At 40.5% G+C, this 22,686-nt stretch overlaps 1 protein-coding gene across 1 annotated transcript in view; it reads left to right on the forward strand.

Annotated features, from left to right (window-relative positions):
- Window positions 1–391: 391 nt before the first annotated feature.
- Window positions 392–22,686, forward strand: part of LOC117361136 (sulfotransferase 1C1-like) — a 46,465-nt gene continuing 24,170 nt past the window's right edge. The window contains exon 1 of the mRNA XM_033946073.1: window positions 392–452. The gene's annotated coding sequence lies outside the window, so the exon portion shown is untranslated. The remainder of the gene's footprint in view (window positions 453–22,686) is intronic.

The following is a 22,686-nucleotide window of genomic DNA, read 5'->3' on the forward strand; positions in this document are numbered from 1 at the left end:
GAGACTTGGTATCTCTGAATATACCGTACCTATTAAGAGTGGAGGTTGATTCACCATTAAAGCTTTGAAGAGCTGGAATTTTATTGCCTAGAATATAAGCTAGAAAAGTTCATTCCAGGTTAATAATGCTTCCCAGCAGTGCTAGGGTTGTACAATACAAAGCTTGGATAATCCCCAGCAAATGATCTGCTATAGGTTTTTGGATGATGTTCAGAGAACCTCCCTTGCCACTTTTTTCACTGTTTAGCAAGATTTATTATTAAAGTCTTCCCTGTAAATGCTTCTTATCTGCACATGCAGCTTCTATTACATGAGTTTATTTGTCGTGTAGATAATTCCAATGCACTTTCTACTTGACTGTTAAAAGCAAACAGAACTAGAAGCTCTGACTCACACAGACCTGCTTCCCGAAAGACTCAGGCAGGCTGAGGGACATCCCAGCACTGATCGCAGTAAGTAGGTTTCCAGGGATTCCCTCTCTCCCACTTGTCCATTGGTTCTCTGATTCTCTGTTGTCTTATCTTTGGCATTGTCTGGGGAAGGTTAGTATTCTGAGAGTTACCTGGACTGAGATACACTGATGTTTTTTCATATGTAGGTCACAATATGAGAAGAGTGTTACAAGGCCGGATTTACTCGTATTTACACTATACTGTAAGTAGTGTGTATGTGTAAAGTGTAGTTACTTAACTGTAACGTAGATTCTCCGTGGACAGCAGGATAGTCAGCCACATATGGTGTTGTCCCAACAGCTCCCAATTTACGGATAAGCTCTCCAATAGCTCAGTGAGATTTTTTTTTTTTTTTCTCTCTCTCTCTGAGCACTTGCAGTGCCCGGGCCCCACTGGGCATGCCCGAGCCCTACCCATTTCCCCCTGCTTCCCCCTAATCCCCAGGATGTTCCTAGCTGTGGCCGGGTCAGCCGTATGGGGAGGCGGGTGGGTTGTGTGGCTGACTATCCTGCTGTCCACAGAGAACCTACATTACAGGTAAGTAACTACACTTTCTCCTAGGACAAGCAGGATGAGTCAGCCACATATGGGTGACTCCCTAGCCGAGGGATGTACCGAATGGACCTGCGCCTTAGCGCTCTGTGCATCCCTCGCCTGATTGTGGAGGCCGAGCCGGGCAGGGTAATCAGGCGAAGCAGGTGAAGTTGTGGAAACAAGGTTTTAGATAAAGTGCTGTGTTAACTGAGCAATAATACTCACAGAACAGTGAACTGGTCAATGACAATCAATGAACAGTGAGAAACCAACTGGTCAACAGTGACAATTCGTACTTACATGTGAGAATTCATACTTGCCTATTCCACATTCAGTCTAGGCAGGAGTGCTGGAAGACCTACTTAATCAATATCTATAACACCCTACTTGATCATTGTTTGTTGATATTTATAACACCCTACTTGATCAGTGTTTGTCAAGGCTGTGCTAGTGGTTGCTGTCCCTCCCGGGAGGGAAGAGCCACTTCCAAGACTGCTCAGCCAAATGCATTTGGAGCGTGGAATGCTACGTCGAGGCAGTAGTGCTTGGTGAAGGTGTGCATGGAGGACCAAGAGGCTGCATCGCAGATGTCCCCTATTGGTGTGTGGTGCAGATGAGCCGTTGTGGTGGCTATGGCTCTGCGCTGGTGGGCGTGGGCTCCCACCTGCGGTTGATGCTGCGCTTTTCTATAGGTGAAGGGGATGTACTTTTATATCCAGCGCGACCGCCTGCGTTTGGTGGCCGGAAGTCCTGGTCTGTTTTGGTCATAGGAGACGAACAATTGAGGCTTGCCTAATCTTCTGCATAGTCAGGGCCCGCACACAGTCCAGGAGATGTTGCTGAGGTGGCAGTGTGCCTCCCTGTGGGGAGATGTAGAGTGCCTGGAGGCACGCTGAAGCCACCTTCGGCAAGAATCGGGGGTGGGTTCTGGGTACCACCCTGTTCTCATGGAGGAGTGTGTCGGCCAACACGATGGTCAGGGTTTTTCCGGGCCAGGAATACGGGATCTGCCTCCCCCAAAGGTTTGAAGGGGTCAAGGTGAGCTGATGCGGCACCAAGTTGAGGGCCCATCCGGGCGGTGGTGGTCTGACCGGTCGGTGCAGATTGGACAGTCCCTTCATGAAATTTCGTGATTACTGGATGCCTCAACACTGGTTTGTTGTCTAGGCCAGCGTGGTATGCCGCGATTACACTTAGGTGGACCTTGATGGAAGTGGGTTTTAGGTCCTACTGAGATAAGCTCAGTATGTACTGCAGGATGTCCGGTATGGGGCAGTTGTAGGGGTCTCGCTGCGTGTCTGTGCACCGGTAGCGGAACCTTCTCCCTTTCAACCCATAGCGTTTTCTGGTTGAAGGTCTTCTGGCTGCCATAAGAGTGTGCTCCACGTCTTGTGGTAGGTTCATCCTCTCATCATCCATGCGGTCAGGGCTAAGGAACGCAGGTTGTGGTGGAGGGTAAGGTTCCCGCGTTGTGTTATGAGAACTGCACTGATCGGGAGGGGGGAGAGGTGGGTGAACCGCTATCCCTTGCCGGAACGGGAACCATGGTTGCAGGGGCCCGGACAGGGCAATCATGATCACCGTTGCTCTGTCCTGAAGGATCTTCTGCAGGACTTAGGGAATGGCGGGTAGGCGTATAAGAGTCCGTGGTTCCAACTCACAGACAGACCGTCGGGGCTGAGACGGCGATGGGTTGATCTCTTTGCGCAGAAGGTCGAGTATTTTGAGTTCGGTTCAGTTGCAAACAGGTTGATGCTCGGTGTGCCCCAGGTGCTGAAGATCTTCTTCGTCACCGCTGGGTTGAGACACCACTCATCGGGATCCAGATGGTGGCTGAGGCTTTCTGCCAGGTCGTTCTGCTCCCCGGGAGGTAAGTTGCCTGGATGGGGCATTGAATGGAGTTGGTGAACTCCCACATGTGGCAAGCTTCCTTGCATAGCGAGGCTGACCCTGTCCCTCCCTGCTTGTTGATATAGTGCATGGCCACCTGGTTTTCTGTTTGGGTGAGGACTGCCCTGCTTGTCACCCATTGTTTGAAGGTTTCGAGGGCATTCCCTATGGCCCTGAGCTCCAGTAGGTAGATATGGAGTGAGGACGCCTGTGTGAGGATCGAGAAGGTGTGTCCCCCCTCCATGTTTGGAGGCATCCATGGTGGCCACCAGCTGGTGAGGTGGTGGTCTGGTTTCCCTTTCGCTAAGTTATCTCGGGCCGTTCACCAGTGAAGCGTCTTGTGTATGGGCTGGCAAATGGGTATCTGGGTGGTCAGAGGTTAGGTACACTGGTCCCAGTGACATCTGAGGTGCCCTTTCAGAGATCTCATGTGTAGTCTGGTGTGCTGGACAACAAAGACCGCAGCCGAAACACAGGAGGGAGCGTGCTGATGATGAGCTGCTGGCAGGGATGCACTGGGCCAGGGATGTCATGGCGTCAATCTGGTAGTCCCGTAGGACGGCCTTGGTCTGTGTGGTGTCGATGACTGCCCAGATGAACGATATTCCCTGGGTGGATATCAGGTGGGATTTCATGTAGTTGATGAGGAACCCCAGTTCTTGGAGGAGGGTTATGGTGGTTGTCGGGGCTGCCAGCTGTCGAGATAAGATAGGACGCGCACCCCTTGAAGGCGAGGATGTGCCACTGCCACGCACTTTGTGAACGCTCTTGGAGCCGTTGAGAGTCCAAGGGGTAGGACCTTGTACTGGAGGCGTCTGTCTTGGCTTTAGAAGCAACGATGCCTCCTGTGGGCTGGGTGCATGGGCATGTGAGTGTATGCATCATGTAAGTCCAGGGATACTAGCCAATACTCGGGCTGTAACCGGGCCAAGACTGTACCCTGAGAGTGCATCTGGACCTTGTGTATGCACCTGTTGAGCTTACAGAGATCCAGGAACGAGCGTTGTCCTTGTCCATGGTGACGTGGGGATTCCTGGAGTAGAAAACCCCTTGGTGATCTCCTCTGTTCATCACCGCCTCTATTGATTCTGCCGAAGCAGGTCCTCTCCTTGCTGCAGGAAAATTGGGTCGTCAGATGGAGGGTGCCCCGCCCACTCGGGGGGGGGGGAGTGGAGACAAATTCGGAATCCCTGCTTGATGATGCTGAGAGCCCACTGGTCGATGGTGATCCTGGGCCAAGCCTTCGCAGACAATCTGATCCTGCTGGGCCAGGGAGTGGTCAAGGTTCTGTTTTTGTCTTGGGGAGAGGGCTGCCCTTGGATGCCCCTGCCCCTCGGGCGGTGCTTGTTTGCGTAGCAGTTATGTTACTGTTGCGAGCGCTGGGGCACAGGCTGCTGCCAGTGTGGACTGGCTCGGTAGTGAGCTGGAGTCCCTATTTTATTTATTTATTTATTTTCTCTCACTGGCCTCCTGATAAAGCCGCATCTGGAACTGGAGCGCAGCAATTCGTGCGCTCAGCATTGCGCCCTCGAAGGTCTTTTTCCCTGTGGAATCCAGGGTTTTTCAGGTCCTTCCCTGACGGGGCATTGGAGTACTGCCCTGTTTCTCTTAAGCGCCAAGGCTACCGCAATGTCCATGTATGGCTGCTGTGGGTTGTCGAATCCCTGGGCTGGAAAGATCTGGTACTTCAATCCCAGTCTCCTTGATGTTTGTTGCCCTGAAGAGAGAGTCAGCCAAATCTTGTCTCTGCAGTCCAGGAGGTTCTTGTGGACTGGAATCGCCACTGCCTGCGTGAAGTACTGGTACTGGTAGTTCAGGCATTGTAGTACTCTGTCTTGGGTACTTGTTGTCCACCCACGTGGATCTTGAGAAAGGCTGTGAGTTTCTGGAGGGACTTGGGGTGAGTCCTCGTTTGTGGGTTTTCTTTTTTTGGTTAATTATTTATTTATTTATTTATTTTTGTGGGTGGTGACTCGGGGCGTGGCTGGAGGCTGGTGTGTTGCTTGTTCCTCTGTTGCTTGGGTGCATGGCATGCCGCTGGAACGCGCCATGTTGTTGTGCGTAGCTCCCTCTAAAGGGGGGCTTTGGGAGGGAGTGTTGCCCGCTGAGAGAGGAGTGGGTCAGCAGGAGGATTAACTATTGCTGCTGGTCCCACCCCTGGTGGTTCGCAGGTTCATGTGCTGCTCCACTTGACTGGTTGGGTGGCTCCATGTACCCCACCAACATTCTCTGTCCTTCTTGAGAGGGGGGGGAGAGCCTGCAGAGAGGAGGCAGGATGCACCCCTTCATCTGTGCCAGTGCTCCTGGCTGCGTTTCCCACTGTGCCTGGAGGCAGAGAAAGAGGAGTGATGATGCCTCTTGAGTGGGCTTCTCCTGCTTCTCCTGCTGTACTGCCTATTGTATATTAAACTGTACAGCACTGCATATGCCTTTCAGTGCTATAGAAATCATAAATAGTAGCAGAGTCCCTCATGCTGGCTGGAAAAGCATCTGAATGAACTGCTCTTTAGGCTGAGGAGTTTCAAACCCCCACCTTTGGAGAGGCGTGGTCTGATATGCCGCATCACTGATGATATCAGCACCCTGCTGTGAAAGTTAGACTCCTCATTCCCGACATGAGAGGGGGAGGGGGTGGGTGGGAGAGGTCTGAACTGAAAGAAGCATTGATTTTTTTTTTCAGCATGTGGGGAGATTGCAGGGAGGAGGGGCAACCCCCTGCCCTTTACAACTCTGGGGCAGCATGTCTCCTGCTGGTGGGAGAGGTCTGCAGGTCCCCTCCTAGGGAAAGAAGCATGGGAGTTTCTTTCTCCTTAAATTCAGATTGGGAGGAGGGTGGGGCAGAGCCCTCGGGGCTGCAAAAGATTATCAGAGTTTTTCCCAAAAACAAGCAGATAGGACTTACCTTTGGGGTTGGAGGGGGGGAACCCCGATCGGCTCCCTGCAGAGGCTGGCTGTACGTGGCAGTATGCAGCCTGGAGGGCGAAAGCCCCGATCTGCTGCTTGCAGAGGCTGTGGCTTTATGCAGCAGCATGCGAGACTCCTATCGGCTGCCCTGCAGAGGCTGGCTGTACGCGGCAACATGCAGGGACTCCGGGAGATATTTCTCTACCGGGCCGAGTGCAGGCGGGGGGATTAGCTGAGCCAGGGCATCCTGGAGGCTCCTTGCCACTGTAGCTTGTGGATCCCCCGCTGCTGCATTCTGATGAGGATGGCTGCTGGAGGAAGATTCTCGGGCCTCACTTCTCTTCATGAAGTCTCTCAGTGCCCTCTTTCTTAGCTTGCGTGCACGTGGTGACATGTGCGCACAATGCAAGCAACACGGAAACCTCGAGCGCCGGATCCAATCAGTGGGCGCACAATTCATAAGGATCCAGTGTTTTCATCCTCCTCTTGCATCCCAGTTGTTTCTTTAGATGATTCAGGCATCTTCAAGTAGAAAAGTTGTAATGGAGAGCTGTAGAAAATCCAACCGATGGGAACGGGCGGAAACTAAAGACTGGGGAATAGGGGGAAGCAGGGGGAAAGGGGTAGGGCTCGGGCATGCCCAGTGGGGCCCAGGCACTGCAAGTGCTCAGAGAAAAAAAAAAATCTCTCTGAGCTATTGGAGAGCTTATCTGCAAATTGGGAGCTGTTGGGACAACACCCATATGTGGCTGACTCATCCTGCTTGTCCTAGGAGAACAGCAGAGTAGTGAAAGTCAGGAATTAGCTGCTTTGGCAGTGCTGTATCTATGGATCTCCATGTTGGAACACATCTGTCTGTAATTGAGTTGTATACTCATATCGTTTCTCTCCCCTTCCATGCCTTGAAGCCTGCAGCTTCCAAATCTTCTTCCCTTCCAGTCTGGCGAAGAAGTTAATGTGCCATTTCCTGTCAGTCCCTTAAAGGCATAGAAGTTAGAGAGCCAAGAACATTGGGATCACAGTCCCTTGATCTCCTTTAATAATATTCAGTAAATGCCTGCCAAAATAAATATGCTTTTATTTGCTCCATGGACAAGTATCTACATAACCTAGTTCATCCCACTGCAAAACTTTGCACACAGCACTCACTTAGAGAAGATGAAAAAACAGAATACCTAGTTAATTTTGAACTGCTGATCTCAAAGCAGAAGGGGGATCAATTATTATTTTAGTATTTTGGGGATTTATTAATTGCCTTTCATGAAGAGATTCGCTCAGAGCAATTTACAATACATTGAATAGTAATTAGGTGCTCTTAAAAGCATTTTTCCTAATTGTCCTGGTAGATTCACAATCTAACTGTGGTACTTGGGGCAATGGAGGGTTAAGTGACTTGCCCAGAGTTGCAGGAAGCAGACTGGGTTTGAACTCACAACTTCAGGGGGCTGAGGTTGATTTTAAGAGTTGCACAAATGGTGCTTTGCCACATATAGCCTTAAAACATACATGTAGAACCAAGGTTTTAAAGTGGATTTGAAAGAACAAACCAGGGGAAAACAAAACCACAAACACAAATACAAAGGAACAAAAATGGAATTGTCCAAATCAGAATGATGTGCACTAAAAAAGTGTCCTCCAACTCATCTGATAATGTGAAGATCTTTGTTCCTCCAATATCACAATGGTACATTCAACGACTCAATGACTCGACATGTGCATGTTTCGGCCCACTGGCCTGTCTCAGGAGTCTGTGGAAGGAAATACCACGGTTTCTTGTCTCCCTGGTGAAGCCGAAGAGACAAATGCCACGCCATTGTTCGGCGATTGACTGTACTACCCGTGACAAGAAACCATGGTATTTCCTTCCACAGACTCCTGAGGAAGGCCAGTGGGCCGAAACATGTACATGTTGAGTCATTGAGTCATTGAGTCGTTGAATGTACCATTGTGATATTGGAGGAACAAAGATCTTCACATTATCAGATGAGTTGGAGGACACTTTTTTAGTGCACATCATTCTGATTTGGACAATTCCATTTTTGTTCCTTTAAACTGGATTTGCCACATTCCTGAGAGCCTGTGAAGATTTAAAAAATACTGGTGTAAAACGATCTGTTTGACAAGAGACAGTCAACACCAAATAGCTGAATTTGACAGCAGCTGAAATGTTTGCAAACAGCATGCAAGAAAACTCAGATAAAAGCCATTGAAATAACTTAAGTTACCTCCCCCTTTTACAAAACCGCAAAAACAGTTTTTAGCAAAGGCTGGCACGCTGAATGCTCCACATTAATCTCGACGCTCATCGAGTTCCTATGAGCATCAGGAGCAGCGCAGAGCGTTCAGCACGCCGGCCTGCGCTAATAACCACTTTAACAGTTTTGTTACCACCAGGGATAGTGTAAAAATTATGATGACAATGCAGAACCTTAAGGGACTCCTGTAGATAAATTGGACTGGGAAGATGCAATCTTCATCATACTGCACCTGTTGGGTGCCATTTAAAAATGAGGATTTAAACCAGTCCAGAATATAATGCCAATTTCTAATAGATGTTGAGTCATGATTTTGTGGTTAATTATATCAAATGTTGCTGAAAGTCTTGCAGAATAGTATAAAAACTGGAGTTTCTGTACCACGAGTAACCCGAAAAAGCTGAGCTAAAAACGGTCATGAATATTATGAGATTCATTATAATCTTGAAGCTGTGACAGCACTACTTAAAAAAAAAAGTTAAATAAAAGGTGATGCAGAGACAGATGTTCTTTAAGCAGATCTGAAGTTCTTCATAAGAGAGCGGCCACTAGCCCATTTCCGATAACCTGGAAAACATCCTTTGGAAGAAAGTAGAAAGATGATTTTAAATGAGATGGGAGTAGATTATCAAATGACAGTACAGATGAAATTCTTTCTCAGATGGATTCCCAATAGTCTGAGATTTCTACATTAAGGCAATAAGGTGGATGGGATTTATCACGGTGCAGTAAAAGTTCGTACTTTACTGTACCTTGATGCCCTGTGGGATTCAGCAACCTGTAGTTTCCCAGTACCACAGGTTGCTGAATCCCATCCTACAGAAATAACACTTGTTTCAAGTTTATTAGGTGTTTATATACCGCCTATGAAGATTATCTAAGCGGGTTTACAATCAGGTACGCAAGTATTTTCTCTATCTGTCCCGGTGGGCTCACAATCTATCTAACATACCTGAGGCTATGGAGGACTGAGTGACTTGCCCAGGGTCACAAGGAGCAGTGCGGGGTTTGAACCCACAACAATGTAATGCAAATACTTGAAGATAGAAAGGTGAGGTGAATCGAATCACTTCCAATCAAACAAATCCTCACTCAGCAGGAAAAGGTATACAATGGAAGAGCAGACCAACTTGTATCTTTCTTCTCATTTCTTTATTGATAATTCTTTATTCATATAAACATTCTTGCTCCAAGCAATACTGCCCGACGGGACCCGTTTCGCCAACAATGGCTTTTTCAAGGGTTCCAGCAGGGAGCACTAAAATATATAAATTACAATAAGGAATAAATTTAAATTTAAAACAAATTATTACACCATAATGTCCTGAAAATTACTGTGTTTTAAGTTTATATCTAGATAGAGACCATATCTAATATAAATATTTCATCTATATATAAATAAATAGTAAATATTCTATTAATGAATTGCTCTTTTGCATAATTGTTGTTTAATATAATTGTACAAATTTATTATACATTTATCATGACCCAATAAATACCTTCAAACTAGACATATTATTAAATTATAAATTATAATCTGCAGTAGATAATTCATACTAACCCAATATTACTTAAATAGTACATAGAAATTACAATAAAATTAAATTGATACCTCTCCAGTAACAATTATTTAAATAATTCAATTATTAAATTTTTTTTTTTTCTTGTTTAAGTTTTTTATTGATTTTTTTCATTTAACAACAAGTGTCATAAATTTTCATACAATTATCTTAATAATACACTTGATATTTCTATAATGTATTTTATACATAACATTTCTTATCTTATATTTCTTATGATTTTATATATCATATAATTGTAATTATTTTTCTTATAAAATTATACAACATATATATTGTAATGATTTTATCAATTATTTTTTAAATTATTAACCTTTTTCCCCTCCCTTTATTACATTGTTTTCATGTAAGAATACCATCTATTAATAATATTTTATTTATAATTTATAATAAAGAGTATAAATCCCCCTCCCATATCCCCTCCCTCCCTTTCTTCTTTAACTATTTTCTTATTATGGGAAAATGAAATTCAATTATTACAATATTTTGTTAATGGTCCCCAAATCTTTTTGAATTTATCCATATATCCTTTTTGTGTTGCAAAAGTATGTTCCATTTTATATATATGGCAAACTGAGTTCCACCAAAAATTAAAGTTCAATCTGTCACAATTTTTCCAATTGTGTGTAATTTGTTGTACTGCTATTCCAGTCATTATAAATAAAAGTTTGTTGTTATTTGATGAAATTTGACTTTGAGATCTCATTGCAGTACCAAATAGAATTGTATCGTATGTCAAGGCTACAGGATTTTCTAACATCCTATTGATTTGGGGCCAAATTGATTTCCAAAATGTTAATATGAATGGACAATAGAATAAAAGATGATCTAATGTCCCTGCTTCAAGATGACAATGCCAGCATCTATTAGACTTAGAGCTATCAATTCTATGTAAACGTGTAGGGGTCCATAAAGCTCTATGTAAAATAAAAAACCAAGTTTGTCTCATAGATGCTGACAGTGTACATCTTATCCTCCAAGACCAAAGTCGTGGCCATTGAGATGCATTAATCTGATGCTTAATCTCAATGCTCCAAATATCTCTAAGACCATTTTTTTTCTTTTTATATACAAATTCAGATATTAATTTATACCACCTTGCGGCCTGGTGACCCATGGAATCTATCTGAAAACATAAGAATTCTATATTATGATAATTATTAAGATTTTTCCATTCAGGGAACCCTACCTGAATGGCCTGCTTCAATTGCATCCATCTGAAATATTGTGATTTATTCAAGCCGAATTTATTTTGCAATTGTGAAAATTCAAGCAGTTTACCTTTATTTATTACATCTTCTAAAATCCGAATTCCAGCAATCATCCAATGTTTCCAGATAATTTTAAAACCGCCAACTTTGATCTTTGGATTGAGCCATATTGTTTGAGTCGTTGATTTAGTTATTGGAATAGGAGTTAGATTACTTATATATCTTATAGTTTTCCAAGTATCAACCAATATTTTGTGATCCTTATATAACCTTGGCATTTGAATACTGATAACATGACTTAGACGTAAAGGAAACATTAATCTCCATTCTAATCAGAACCAATCTGGTATATGTTCAATGGGTTCTGGGAGGATCCAATACATACCCTGACGCATAATATAGGCTTGATGGTACCTATAAAAATTTGGAAAATTTACCCCTCCCTCTGCAATTGGTCTTTGTAATGATACTAGAGCAATTCTGGGGGTTTTTCCAAGCCAAATAAATTTTGTTAACATCTTATTCAGTTTTTTATAAAATGACCCCTGAAAAAAAATTGGTATCATACCCATTTGGTAACAAACTACTGGTAATATCATCATTTTTACAGTTTGTATTCTCCCCCACCAGGATATGCACAGAGGATTCCATTGCTCACACATTTCTGACACTTTTTGTAATATATTTTTTTCATTAATTTTCATTGTCTCATCTACAGTTTTTGTAATCCAAATTCCTAAGTATTTTATTCCTTCTTCTTTCCAAATAAAAGAAAATGAATCAAATAGACTTTTTGTACAATGTACATTGAGTGGAAGTACTTCTGATTTATTCCAGTTTATTTTATATCCTGAAAATTTTCCAAATTTTTCAATCAATTCAAGCAAATTTGGAATGGTTGTTTCCGGATTTCTCAAATAAAGTAAAATATCATCAGCATATGCTGATAATTTATATTCTCTATCTGAATGTGGAATACCCTGTATCTCCCTTGTTTGTTCTATAGCTAATAACAAGGGTTCTAAAACGATATCAAAAAGCAGTGGAGATAGTGGGCATCCTTGTCTAACTCCCCTTTGCAAAATAAATTTTTCTGAAATATTATTATTGATGTATAATCTAGCAACAGGGGAGTTATACAATGCTTTTATTATTTGTATAAAACCGGATCCTATACCAAACCATTCCATTGCCTGAAACATGAAGGTCCATTCCACTCTATCAAAAGCTTTTTCAGCGTCTAATGAAATAGAGAATGTTGGGTCATTAATGGATTTTGTCAAATATAACATGTGATGTGCCAATCTAGTATTATGAGATGAATGTCTTTGAGCAACAAAACCTGTCTGATCATATCAATAATGAAAGGGAGAGCTTTAGCCAATCTTAATGCTAATGCCTTGGTCAAAATTTTTCCATCTACATTTATTAAAGAAATAGGTCTATAATTTGAAACCAAAGTGGGATCTTTATTTGGCTTAGGTAAAACTATAGTTATTGATTCAGCCATAGTACCTGTGATATAACCTTTATTTAGTTGTGTCTGATATAATTTTAATAAATAGGGCATTGTAATGTTTTGAAATGATTTATAAAACTCTACTGTATAACCATCTCCACCTGGAGCGGATCCAACCCTAAGGGACTTCAATGCTGTATCTAATTCTTTTAAGGATATTGGTTCTTCTAAACTTCGTTTTATATGTTCAGGAATTTTTGGTCCTTTTATTAACTTTAGAAATTCTAAACCATCTTTTTCCTTTTCTGAATAAGGCTCGGAAGAATACAATTTTTTATAGAATTTCAAAAATTGTTTCATTATGTGATCATTGTGAGATAACATTTCTCTATTCTCATTTTGAATTGCAATTATTTTTGTTTTCTTTTTTTTTGCTTTGAGATAATTTGCTAGCATTCTTCCCGCTTTATTTGAATTTCCATAATACAGAGCTTGTTGTACAAATAAATCTTTTCTAATGATTTTTGAAGAAATTTCATTATATTTACCTTTAGTTTTTAACAATTCTTGTTGTGTCAAATAATCCCATTTTTCAATTAATTTTGATTCTAGAGACTTTATTAGTTTTTCTAATTCTGTAAATTGTTTTTTTTTCTTTTTTTATTTGCATTGCTGAATAAGAAATAATTTGTCCTCTAATGTATGCTTTAAAAGCATCCCATAAAGTCTCTATGGAAATTTCTTCTATATCATTAATTTGAAAATATTCTTCCATTTTTTCCATAAGATTTGTACAAAAGTCATTATCTGCAAGCAGTGTATTATTTAATTTCCATATAGGTTTATTTCTATTTTGATCTATTATTTTAATTTCAATCCACACTCCACCATGATCTGATAATATAATTGGATCAATGATAGCCTGTGTGACTTGATGTACTAATTGATTAGAAACAAAAATATAATCTATTCTAGAAAAAGAGTTATGGACTTGTGAACAAAACGAAAATTCTCGACCATCAAAATGAAGTATGCGCCAAATATCTTTTAAATTACAAGATTGTACCAAATTATCAAGTCCTAATGATTTTATAAATCTTCTCGGATTTTTATCCATCAATGGATCCATCACAGCATTGAAATCTCCTGCTACTATTAAATTTGAAGTAGCTAGTGGAAGAATTAATTGTTGTAGAGTTTTAAAAAATTCATTTTGATTCGAATTAGGGGCATATATATTAAAGAGCGTCATGGTGGTATTTCCCATGTCCATTTCTACATATATCCATCTTTTTATAGTAAATAATAATAAATAATTAATTATTTTGCTATTGAATAATTTATTTTGAAATCAATATAAACTAAAGATGTTATCTATTTATTATTCAAAGTTAATTAATTGATTTAAGTTTTTTATAATTGAACACAGGTGTTTTCTGATGGGTTATTGGACACATTTTTTAATCAATTGTTAAATGAATTATTTAAATTTAATTAATGGTTAGTATAAGTTTCATTAATCTTTATAATTAAACACAGTTGTTTTCTGATTGGTTAATTGATAATTTTCACTTGAAAAATTTTGAAATTTAGTTTATAAATTTTCTTCATAATTTTAAATTACATGTTTTATAAGATTTATAATTAATTCTTTATTATTATTTACTATAAAAATTTAATGAAAAAATTTATTTTAAAAATTAAATTATTTATGATATATTTAAATAAAAAAATTATTATTTATCATTTAATATTTAAATAATATTTTTTTAAAAAATTTAATATTTAATATTTAGTAATTGAATTATTTAAATAATTATGATTGGTGAGGTATCAATTAAATTCTACACATTATTTAATTAATATTAGCTCAATTAAATGTTTATTTAATATTTAATAATTGAATTATTTAAATAATTGTTACTGGAGAGGTATCAATTTAATTTTATTGTAATTTCTATGTACTATTTAGGTAATATTGGGTTAGTATGAATTATCTACTGCAGATTATAATTTATAATTTAATAATATGTCTAGTTTGAAGGTATTTATTGGGTCATGATAAATGTATATAATAAATTTGTACAATTATATTAAACAACAATTATGCAAAAGAGCAATTCATTAATAGAATATTTACTATTTATTTATATATAGATGAAATATTTATATTAGATATGGTCTCTATCTAGATATAAACTTAAAACACAGTAATTTTCAGGACATTATGGTGTAATAATTTGTTTTAAATTTATTCCTTATTGTAATTTATATATTTTACTGCTCCCTGTTTGAACCTACAACCCCAGGGTGTTGAGGCTGTAGCTCCAACCACTGTGCCACACACTCCTGCAAGCTACCTCGCAAGCAGCGTTATTCCTATGGCCCAGGAGCATAGGCTGTGCAAAACTGTTGCCCAATGATCCCGGGTTACAGTCTGAATTCCCACTCCCCAGCAGACCTGACAATGCTTGTCCCCCCAAAACCCCAGGGGGGATCCAGTTGAGTCGGGGGGGGGGGGGGGCCAGGAGCGATGCCACTAAAAAAAATGGCACCCCTAGAGGCCATCTCATGAGACGATTGCTAGGGCTATATTTAAATGCTCCGACGCTGCTCCCATGCTCACTTTCTTCCTATGAGTACCGGAGCAGTGTCAGAGCATTTAGTGCTCAGGGCTGCGGTACAAGAGGGCCTTGGTTAGGGTCCTTCTGTATTTGTATGTGAAAAAAGAGTCAGGTATTGTGTTAGCGTTGAATGTCTGAATAGGATGGATCTGTACTAATCTCACTTGTTCAGTTTTCCCAATAGGTGTATTGATGTTCCATTGTAATGTAACCAAGGTTATAAATAAAATTAAAAAAGGTATTCCTGTAGGTTGAAGAATTCTGAACTGTACTTACCACTATTAGAATTCTGGACAGCACAGCTCTCTCCAGGAAGTCAGCCAAGGAAAGCAGTTTGAGAAAGTTGAGTTGGTTTGTTATATGTTGTCTCTGTAAAATTGTTTTTTTAAAGATAAATTGGATATTAATTGGATATTGGATATTTATAGATCCTGTAAAGGAATTGTATTGATTTTTAATTAAACCTTGGTTCAATAGAAAGTGGGTGGGATTAGTTTTTAGGGAAATTCCAATTATTCTTTGATTTATTTGGATAGCTAGTGGTCACAGTGTTTTGTTTTGTTTTTTAGCCATCAAATAGGGATGTGGAGGGGCATAATCAAAAGGGACGTCTAAGTCCGTTTATGTCCATCTCGCAAGTCGTCCAAAGTTAAAAAGAGCTTAAGACACATTTTCAAAAGATACGTCCAACTTTTTTTTCGTTTCAAAAATCGTCTAATTATATGTCCTGCTGATCTGATCGTCCAAGCCACTAAATCGTCCATCTTTATACCACATTTTCGTCCAACTTTCCGTCCAAGTCCGAAACGCCTAGAACAAGCACTGTTGGACATGGGAGGGGTCTGCAAAGTGATGGACTGCACACCCAGACATGCCACCTAAACAGTGGGATACCTTTCAGGGCACTGCTGTGAACTTCACAAAAAGGGTGCCATGGCTTCTCCTCCCTACAGCTCCCTTATAGGTTACAGTGAGCCCCCCAAACCACCCCCAGAATCCCCTAGACCCACTTATCTACCACCCAATAGCCCTTATGGCTGCAGGAGCCACTTATATGCCAATACAAAAGGGTTTTGGGGGTATATAGGGGAGTGCACATGTTTCAATATCAATGCAGTGATTACAGGGGCTTATGGGCACGGGTCCTCCTCTCCATGGGTCCCTAAACCAGCCCCAAGATGGTTTAAGACGCCTCTGTGCAGCACGACTAGGCTTCCCTATGCCAGGCGGCCAGGTGATGATGGCCTGTAGGCTAAATTTTAAAGTTGTGATTAAAATTTTTATGGGGGGGGGGGTCAATGATCACTGGGGTAGTGTGTGGGGGTCTGTTTTATGTGTTTGTAGTGCTTATCTGGTGACTTTAGGTGGGTTTTTGTGACTTAGACCATGTTTTACATGGTCTAAATTACAACTTCCAAGTTCCGTCGATCGTGGGCTGTATAACTTTCGGTTATACTTGCTGTACGACTAAGGGCTCCTTTTATCAAACTGCGGTAGGGGTTTAACGCGCGGAATACCGCACGTTAAACCACCTGCCGCGCTAGTTGCTAACGCCTCCATTGACGAGGCATTAGTTTTTTGGCTTGCCGCGGGGGTTAGTGCATGATGAAATGTCCGACACGCTAACCCTGCTAGCGCACCTTGATAAAATGAGCCCTAAGTCTAAGCCGGCCCACATCCTGCCCAACTCCCACCCTCGACATGCCTCCCGAAATGCCCCATTTAGTTTTGGTCGTACAAAAAGATTCAAACTTAACAAACACCAGACCCACTATAAAATTGCATACACAATCGCCTACTTTGTGAATCATGTTAATTTATTACATCACAGCGATGTAATTCAAGGAGAACCATGACTGGGATGTCATTATACCAGACTATAATCTTTTCAAGAAAGACAGGGTAGGGAAAAAGTGTGGAGGAGTGACATATATTAAAGATACATAATATTAAAGTGACAGAATTATTGGACTTAAAGAGCCAGGAGCAGGCACTGTGGGTTAATCTAGAAAGAGCAAATGGACATATGCTTATATTGTTGTGATATACAGGTCACCTCCTCGGACAGAAGAAATGGACTAAGATAGACATTCACAAGATTGTAATGAAAGGAGAGGTGATATTAAAAGGTGATTTCACCATGCCGGATAATGGCCTAGATTCACTAAACTCACCAATCGTGTCCCGACCAGTTTGCAATTGTTCCCCGACCCCGACCCTTCTGCCCGATCAATCTCCCACCCGATCCAATCCACCCATGCAAATGAGGGGAAATGGCATGCATAAGTAGGAAGCCATCGATTCACTAAGCAGAAGAAGAAACACTGATTGGGTTTGCTTATCTGAAATGAAGAGACTGCTGAGGACCAGTCGCTTACTGTCTTTGCCGACTCTCCTGTTCTCTGCTGTCCTGAAATCCCAATATCGAGGTTACAAAACAACCATCAAAATAAAAAAATAAAACTGTACATATGCATATGAACTCCCTTTTTATATATGCTGTAAAAAGCACAGTGCAAGCCCATGGTTTTAACCCATGGTTCTAACCTACGGGCTTAAAGCATGTTCTGTTCCATAATCTGGCTGCACAAATTGAAATGATTCCTTTAAAATGTCCAGTCGTAGGGCCAGCAAGTAAACTGCAGCCACCCCTCCCTCTTTATTTTGACCTCGCTTGTGCGAAGAGCAAGCGCATGCGCAAATCGCATCTAAAACCAACAAGGATAATTTGCATATGTGTCTCGATCGCTCGTCAGCGATCCATGGGATTGCTGTAGGGCGTGCGTCTGATCAGATTATTTGCATGAAGAATCTGTCGTGAATCGGTCACTCGGCAAAACTCGGCCAAGAATCACCCAACAATGATCCAGATCGGTGAGTTTAGTGAACCTAGGCCATAGATTGGGACAGCCCTGTTGCGGGCTTATCTAGAAGTAAAGAGGTATAGATATAGGCTAGTTAGTCTTTTTTGATGGTTAAGTAAATTAAAGGAAATGTTTCTAAAATGGAAGATACAGAGGATTCTGGAATCAAATGGATTAGAAGACCCGAGGCAGCATGGTTTTACTAGAAGGTCTTGTCAGCCTAATCTTTGACTGGGTGACCAAACAGTTGATTTAGGAGGAGTGCTAGATATGGTGTACTTAGATTTCAGTAAAGCTTTTGACACAGTTCCGCATTGGCAATTGATAAGCAAACAAAGTGCTCTTGGTCTTGATGGAAAAGTCACTAACTGGGTTAGAAACTAATTAACCAGGGTGGAACCAGGCTGCTGGCATCAATATTTAAAAAGGAGATCAAGCAGCTTTTAAATTAGAAACTGGGGGAAGGTCGACAGTCGTTCATAAGAGCATGGTTTGGGACAAAGTATCTTTAAAAGATATCATCATAAAAGGGAAGACAGAGCATTCTGATAGTGAGATTGCAATAAAGGCCACAGTAGACCAGGTTTCCTTAAATACAAAGCAGGCTAATTTTAAAGATTGCAAATTATGTATGCCGACTGCTGAGCAAATTGAAAATAGATCCAAGTTTCCAAGTCCAAGTTTATTTGTTGCTGTCTAACTCCTACTATACAGAATATAGCTCTCTGCTTAGTCTTCAGGATTTTGTACTGAAACAAGGACTTCCCTAAGTTACTGCCCACTGTAAGAGTTTCCTGTTCAGCCAACCCCTAATTCCTTAATCTTGATGTCACCAGTCAGACTCTGAATCAATTGAACACTTCTTTAATATAAGAACATAAGAATTGCCGCTGCTGGGTCAGATCAGTGGTCCATTGTGCCAAGCAGTCCGCTCACGCAGCGGCCCTCTGGTCAAAGACCAGCGCCCTAACTGAGACTAGTCCTACCTGCGCACGTTCCGGTTCAGCAGGAACTTGTCTAACTTTGTCTTGAATACCTGGAGGGTGTTTTCCCCTATGACAGACTCCGGAAGAGCGTTCCAGTTTTCCACCACTCTCTGGGTGAAGAAGAACTTCCTTACATTTGTACGGAATCTATCCCCTTTCAACTTTAGAGAGTGCCCTCTCGTTCTCCCCACCTTAGAGAGGGTGAACAACCTGTCCTTATCTACTAAGTCTATACCCTTCAGTATTTTGAATGTTTTGATCATGTCCCTTCTCAATCTCCTCTGCTCGAGGGAGAAGAGGCCCAGTTTCTCTAGTCTTTCACTGTACGGCAACTCCCCCAGCCCCTTAACCATCTTACTCGCTCTTTTTTGGACCCTTTTGAGTAGTACCGTGTCCTTCTTCATGTACGGTGACCAGTGCTTGACGCAGTACTCCAGGTGAGAACTCACCATGGCACGGTACAGCGGCATGATAACCTTCTCTAATCTGTTTGTGATCCCCTTCTTTATCATTCCTAGCATTCTGTTCGCCCTTTTCACCGCCGCCGCACATTGCGTGGATGGCTTCATCGACTTATCGACCAGAACTCCCAAGTCTCTTTCCTGGGAGATCTTTCCAAGCAAACAACTTACAGTCAGATGATAGTTCAATGTAGTTCAAGCCTGTACATTTTTTCGCACTCCACTAATATCACGTCTGTGCTAGGAGTGTCCACACTGTGGAGATGACACCATTCTCCAGATTTAGAAGTAATCTAAGCTGTATTTGATTGTCAGAATTAAAGGAGTGAAAAACCTGGTGGGAGAACACCACTCTCAGGCTCTCACTCTAGCATGTGCTTAGTAAATATGGCCACTGCTCTCCTCAGACTGAAGAAGGAAGCGAGCCCATGCTCTGTGGAAGCAGCCCAGACTACTGGAAGCAAAGCTTTCTGGGTAGTTGAGTCCACAGAGCACCCGCAACTACTACACATTTAAACAAACATTAACTGAGCAAATGCCTCCATAACATCGGGGCGTAACATTATTAAAATCTTACTATCTCACACTATTGACAATCCTTCTGAGAGGTTTGCAATCTAAAATTCAATAATACAGCCAATAAACAAATTCCAAACAAGGCACATATACATGAGTCTGAGGTTAAAGTTTGAACTATAATTTTTATTGTAAAAGAGGGAGAAGGTAAGTACAATTTGGTAATCTTGTGTTCTGCAGAGCTCTTCCAGTGCAGCTAAATCTGCCATACACTTCTTTTTTATTAACAGAATTTATTATGTTTTATAAGCATCTGCAAATAAAAATGTTTTAAGATCTGTCTTAAATGTTTCCAAAGAATTCAATAATCTAAGATATAGTGGTAAAGAATTCCAAAGTTTAAGACCAATTACTGAAAAAATAGCAGCTCTAACATGTTCGTAAACTATTTCTCAATATGTTAGAACTGAAAGATGATTTTGAGTTCCTGATCTAAGTGGCCTTAATGGCATATATGGAATTAGTAAACAAATATGGGCAAATTCTGTAAAGGACATCTAAAAGTTAGGCGTCGTTTAGATGTCCAGCAGCACAACGCTGAGCGCGATTCTATTAAGCATAGATTTACAATAAAGAATTGCGCTCAGTGAAGGTAAGAGTGTCTATATAGTGCTTTATAGAATTGCCTTTTAGGCGTCACATAGACATCTTCACAATGTCTATTACGTTATTGCATTTTAGTGTTAAGATGTCATTAGAACAGCGATTTTATGCTTTTTTTTTACATTAAAATTGTATGCAGTATCATGGCAAGCAGAAGGCAGCCCAGTTTTATGTTTGGCTACTTTATCATATTTCCCTTCTGTCCTGGTGGGCTCAAGGGGATTAAGTGACTTCCTCTTTTGGCCTCTGTGTTCCTCAATCAAAGCACATGACAAATATATATATTTATTTTATTTATTTAAAAAATTTCTATACCGTTTTATTCCAAAACGGTTTACAATAAAATTACATACATAAAATATTGAATTGCGCTCAGTGAAGGTAAGAGCGTCTATATAGTGCTTTATAGAATTGCCTTTTAGGCGTCACATAGACATCTTCACAATGTCTATTACGTTATTGCATTTTAGTGTTAAGATGTCATTAGAACAGCGATTTTATGCTTTTTTTTTTTACATTAAAATTGTATGCAGTATCATGTCAAGCAGAAGGCAGCCCAGTTTTATGTTTGGCTACTTTATCATATTTCCCTTCTGTCCTGGTGGGCTCAAGGGGATTAAGTGACTTCCTCTTTTGGCCTCTGTGTTCCTCAATCAAAGCACATGACAAATATATATATTTATTTTATTTATTTAAAAAATTTCTATACCGTTTTATTCCAAAACGGTTTACAATAAAATTACATACATAAAATATTGAATTGCGCTCAGTGAAGGTAAGAGCGTCTATATAGTGCTTTATAGAATTGCCTTTTAGGCGTCACATAGACATCTTCACAATGTCTATTACGTTATTGCATTTTAGTGTTAAGATGTCATTAGAACAGCGATTTTATGCTTTTTTTTTACATTAAAATTGTATGCAGTATCATGGCAAGCAGAAGGCATAAGCAGTCATTTCTCTAGGATAAATATCAAACATGTACCTTCAACACTTGTCCAGTTCCTCTTTTGGCCTCTGTGTTCCTCAATCAAAGCACATGACAAATATATATATTTATTTTATTTATTTAAAAAATTTCTATACCGTTTTATTCCAAAACGGTTTACAATAAAATTACATACATAAAATATTGAAACAGGTCAGAACAGATAAAAACAAAAGCAGAAAGATTCAAACCTTGCAATAGGTCAAATGCTCAAAGAAATGCATCAACGAATAATTACGTTTTCAGCAGTTTCCTGAATGAACTCCTATCCCCATATTTCCGAATTTGACCAAAAAGGCCATTCCACAGTTTTACTCCTGCACATGAAAAGGTCATAGCATTCGTTTCCACATACTTGTTTCCACCTTTGTTTTCAACAGTGCTGAGTTTTCAGAGCGCAATGATCTTGATGGTTGGTAACTAGACATCAAACTCTTAAAAAATTCAGGAATTGGACCATATAATAATTGATGACATAGCATAATTGCTTTATATTGGATTCTAAATACAACTGGTAGCCAATGCAGTTGTCGGAAATATGGGGTAACTTGCTCATATCTTGGCATTCCAGTTATCAATCTAGCCACGGCATTCTGGATCACCTGCAATGCCCTGCACCTGGTTTTAGTTATTTCCAGGTACAGGACATTGCAGTAGTCCAGCCACGACAAAATTATTGCTTGTACAACAGCACGAAAGTCAACTGGTGACAGCATTGGTTTTAAACGATACAGTAAATGTATCTGTGCAAAGCATACTTGCACTGTCTTTACTACTTAGCAACTCATTGTAAGTCCTGGGTCCAATTTTACTCCCAGGACTGTCATTGACTCCCTTACCAGCAATACCTCATCTATCACTTTTAATGCTTTTGGCCAATTGACCCAGTCAGATTTACCCAAAAACATTACATCTAACTTTCAATTATTGCTTGTTAACATAGTTCATTTGGCTTATTATTCAATTTATTTGGTTGCTGGATGTCCACATTTTAATTTTAGACGTCCTTTACAGATTTTGACCCATAAGATATAGAGGTTCTTCTGTATTTAATATTTAAAAAAATCAGTAAAAGTATTTTATAAGTTATTTGATGGTTTATAGGTAGCCAATGTGCTTCTTTCAAGAAGAAGGTTACATGATCAAATTAAGGTAAGTTGTTTGAAAATGTCTGTAGGCAAATGCCAGAAGCCTAAGAAACAAGATGGGAGAGTAGGAATATATTGCACTACATGAAAAGATAAATATAATAGGCATCTCTGAGATCTGGTGGAAGGAACATAACCAATGGGACACTGT

This window comes from Geotrypetes seraphini, chromosome 5, assembly GCF_902459505.1.
Source record: "Geotrypetes seraphini chromosome 5, aGeoSer1.1, whole genome shotgun sequence".
NCBI lineage: Eukaryota > Metazoa > Chordata > Amphibia > Gymnophiona > Dermophiidae > Geotrypetes > Geotrypetes seraphini.